This window comes from Triticum dicoccoides, chromosome 6B (genome assembly GCF_002162155.2).
Source record: "Triticum dicoccoides isolate Atlit2015 ecotype Zavitan chromosome 6B, WEW_v2.0, whole genome shotgun sequence".
Taxonomy (NCBI): Eukaryota; Viridiplantae; Streptophyta; class Magnoliopsida; order Poales; family Poaceae; genus Triticum; species Triticum dicoccoides.
In genome coordinates, this window is record NC_041391.1 from 26,664,815 (window position 1) to 26,669,523 (window position 4,709).

Here is a 4,709-nt window from a genome sequence, read left to right on the forward strand (position 1 = left end):
CGCCGCCCACCACCCACCACAGCTAGATAGGCCATTCCGCGCCGGAAAAGAGAAGAGGTTTCGCCGCATCAGCCTCTCCACCGTCGTCCGGGCGATTTTTTCGGCGTTCCGCCCACGCAGGGGCAGTGCACCCACCACGCCCGCAAGGTGTTCCGCGATTTGTCTACCCGGCCCGGCGATGGACTCGGACGACGAGGAGGCGCTCGCGGCATTGCTGGAGGAGGAAGTCGAAGCCGACGTCCAGGAGCAGGAGCACCTCATGGTGCTCGCCGCCCTCGTCGGCCTGCTCGCGAGCAATGAAAAGCCGCGGCGAGGTGACTCGGCGCCGGGGCGGGTGAAAGCAACGAACCGGCATCGGATGGAAGGCTACTGCATGCTCTACTCCGACTACTTCGCCGACGCTCCATTGCAGGGCGAGAAAACATTTCGGCGCTGTTATCGGATGAACCGAAAGCTTTTCCTCAGGATTGTGAATTCCATCTGGGAGTTCGATAGCTACTTCAAGTGCAAGAAGGATTGCACTGGCACACTTGGATTCACATTAATCCAGAAGTGCACGACAGCTATGAGGATGCTTGCATACGGAGCTCCCGGTGATTCACTCTACGACTATGGGCGCATGGCCGAGTCCACGGCCATTGAGTGTTTTTATAAGTTATGCAGGGCAGTGGTGGCAGTGTTTGGACCGTAATACTTGCGGCCATCCAATGCTGAAGACACTGATCGGATCCTAGGACAGAATGCAGCAAGAGGATTTCCTGGGATGCTTGAAAGCATCGACTGCATGCATTAAAAATGGAAGAACTGTTCATTTGCTTAGCAGGGGTTGTACAAAGGCGCCAAAGGCAGTTGCAATGTGGTATTTGAGGCAGTGGCCATACAGGATCTCTGGATTTGGCACTATTTCTTTGGGATGCTAGGAACTCACAATGACATCAACGTCCTGCAGTGCTCCCCTGTCTTTGCCAAGCTTGTTGAAGGTCATTCTCCTCCGGTGAACTTCAAGGTCAACGGGCGGCACTACAACAAGGGGTACTACCTAGCTGATGGCATCTATCCGAGATGGTCGACATTTGTGAAGACTATCTCAAACGTTGTGCCAGGAGGCAAGAAGTCCCACTTTGCCAAGGCTCAGGAGTCATGCACAAAGGATGTCGAGCGAGCATTTGGTGTGCTCCAATCTTGATTTGCTGTTGTCCGGTATCTTGCTCAGACCTGGTCGAAAGATCAAATGTGGGAGATCATGACTTGTTGTGTCATCTTGCACAATATGAGCATTGAGAGCGAGCAGGTAGAGCAAGTATTTGACACCGAACCATACTACATGCAGGGTCCTCTTGCCCAACTTAATCACCAGCTACCAGCAAGCTGGACTGCCTACCTCAGTATGCGTCAGGAGATCCGAGACCCACAGGTGCATCAACAACTACATCGGTGCCTGGAGGTGACGGCTGGGTGCCCAACCACCCCCAGAGCTGATTATGCCGCCGGCTCGCCCCCAGACGGCGATTTTTATGCCTCCTGGGGGTGCCAACGGCTGGAGATGCTCTTACAGCCTTGATACACAATACAATATTGGGATGGAAAAGCATCATAAGTGGCTTATAAATTAGGCAGGTTAAACCTTGATACACAAGATAAAATCATAACATAATCGGTTTAAGCCTTGTATCTAACTCGACCATGACAGGATCTTCTAGAAGGTTCTAAACTAATTCCGACAAGCTTCAGGTCTTCATCTACTATGATTTCAGGGTCATAGGAGGATAGGATGTCCACCGCTCACATGAACTACTCCTTACCTAGAGGCACGTGTACGATCTTTTTGTGGCTATTCCCCCGGCGAGGGTCTCATAGCTCTTATCGAAGGAGAGCTCGACTAATGGAGGATCGTAGCGCGTGAAGATTTGTGCCACCAGCACCAGACTACCACCATACACACACTTGACCACTCCCAATATCTTGATATATTTTCTGTAGCTTGCAATACTGATGTATTCCCTTGCTGAAGACGACTCTTGTGGGCCTATATTTCATCCTCTGAGACAACGTGCCTAAGTTGGTGTGCTCTTTTACATCCTATGTGTGTACTTAGTTTCCTCCAATACCTCAAGTGGCTAAGTGAAGTTGACAAGATATCATGTTGAGACCATGGATATGATATTCATGAGAAAAGTGGACGTATATATAGAAGGAAATAGTTGCATACCAATTAAGACGGGTATGTCATTCTTTAGGCGAGTACTAGGCGCCGGCGCACCGGCCAAAACTTTCGGCCAGTTTCGGCCGGTCCACTCTGCACCATAGGATTAGCATATTGTCAACCATTTAAACTTTATCCTCTATCCCCGATACGCATCATCTTTCTCCACAAACCAATGCACGACCCCTGTAGAACTCGGCGCCTAGCTTGCCATAGCAACACCGACTAGACGTTCCCATCGCCACTCACCGCCTCGCCGTGGCTGCTCCCCGTCTCGCCAGATGCAGCGGAGGCCCGTCAAAACAAATATGCCCCAGCGGTTCCACTGGCCGTTGGGCTCTGGAAGCTGGTTGCAACATAATAAATTGTTGGTTCCAGCAAACAAATTCTCTGGTTCCAGCAATAACATGGATCCGGCAAAAAATCAAAAGATGGGATGGTGGCAAAAATCAAAGACGGTGGCAGCAAAAAACACAGACGGTGGTAGCAAAAAATTGAAACTGGGTTTCAGCAGCAAAATCACAGACAGGCGGTAGCAAAAATCGAAAAGGCCAGTGGTAGCAAAAATCATGGACGGTGGTAGCAAAAATTAGAGATAGTTCCAGCAAAAAACATCTCAAATTACATATCCTAGCAAAAAAAGTCGCTAATTCCAGCAAAACAAAAGAACGGTTGTAGCAAAAAAGGCCGCTGATTGTAGCTCCTGCCAAGGCCGGTTCCAGCATCTCGTCTGCCCGTCGTAGCACGACATAGCCGTTGTTCCAGCACTGCGGCTGGGGCTTGCAAGAGCCACACCTCTTGATTCCAGCTTTAGATGACAACGGTTGCAGCACCGCCCTCTGCCGGTTCCAACACCGCTTGTCCTAAAGCTTGCACTACGTCGTGGTAGCAGCAGGGGGGTCGGCACTGGTGTGGTGCTGGTGATTGGCGGAGGAGCAGGAGCTTGATGAACCCCCGAGGGTGGAAAAAGTGAGGTGGGTGCTGTGTGCGACGATTGGCCGACGAGCTGCCATGGCCGTCCGGCACAGCCTGTCGATAGTGCGGGGAGTGGGGGGCGCATGGAAGAAGAGGGGAAGAAGAGAAAAGGAAAAAGAGGAGCTCGCACACGAGATGCGTCCATGGGCGAGGAGAAAAAGGAGTGGCTCTGGTCGTTCCTGGAGAGATAAGGTAATGGAGAGATAAGATAAGGCAGAGTGAAAGGTGTGACCGGCGGAAACTCAGCCGGTCGACCGGCTATAAGCGTTTCCCCATTCTTTACGAGTGTTGAGAGTTTGTAATGGGGACATCAAAAGCATGAAGTTTCACAATTAACGGCAACGCTTTGCATGCCACCTAAACAATATTAGGATGACTTAGCTCATAGTTCCCTTGCTGCTATCTCACCATTGTTATGAAGAAGTTCCTATATATTTTTCTCCTCTCAAGTGTGTTAACTGCATAATTGTTCTGATAAGAATAAGAAAATCAATGCTAACGTCATGCCAAACTTCTATTGATAGAACAAAGTCTTTTATTCTTTTTTCTTAAATAACAAAACAATTTCTTGCTTGTCTAGCCAGTATGATAAAAATATTAAGATAAAAGTTACACAAATGCTGAGGCGCAAAAATTCGAACTAATTTTCAGCTGAGGTCTCACACTAACTCCATATGCATGTAACCTCTATTTTATTCAATGCCAAGCATACGTATTTGGCGAAAGTTCGCCAGATAGGCTTATAGCAGAATGACCAGTGAGCTGTCTGATCCTGGTTGTACGGCTAATATCGCTCTGTTCGGTCGACTTTAATCTTGCGGAAAAAAAGAGCAGCCAGTGGGAGTCGGACCATCAGATGCGGAATTTTCAAGATAAAAGTTACATGAATTGTGAGGTACGAAATTTCAAACTATTTTTGAGTTGAGGTATCACAGTAATAGTGAGGTGAATTGAGGAACTTAACTCCATATGCATGACTAGTCTCATAGTTGTATCGCTGCTACCTCACAGTTGGTGTGAATAAGTTTTATGTTTTCCCTCTTCTCAACTATGTTAACTATGTAGTACTTCCAATAAGAATAACCAAATGAATGTTAATGTTGTGCCAAAGATCTATAGATACAGTCAGTCTTTACTTATCTATCTTCTATTATGTACTAATAGCACAATACGGGAAATAAAGAAATTACCGAAAAATTCCCATATTAATCAGAAACATCTAACCTTAAATTTAACTCACCGGAAAATGACCACCATGGTATATATCTAAGAGCCCAATAACACTTATTTTTTTTTGTGGGGAGCCCTATAACTCTTCTCCCCTACATATTTTTCCAGCCTTCTCTTTCCCATGATCGGGCCATCGTTTTGGTAATTCAGAAAATATCAACTATTCACCCACACAAAAAAAAAACTCACAGCTATTATGAGTAATTATCTTCTCCACTCTAGTCATAGAAAATTACCTTCATGTGCCAGAATCTTCTTTAACCCTAAATTAATTTTCTATATCCCTCTCCCATCATCATAT

General features: G+C 47.2%; 1 long non-coding RNA gene across 1 annotated transcript; it reads right to left on the reverse strand.

The window, feature by feature from the left end:
- Nucleotides 1-764: 764 nt before the first annotated feature.
- LOC119324538 lies at nucleotides 765-3,356 on the reverse strand. The gene is made up of 2 exons (XR_005157012.1): nucleotides 1,382-3,356; nucleotides 765-1,215 (listed from the first exon to the last, which is right to left on the reverse strand). It is a non-coding gene; the product is annotated as an uncharacterized LOC119324538 (long non-coding RNA).
- Between the last annotated feature and the right edge of the window lie 1,353 nt (nucleotides 3,357-4,709).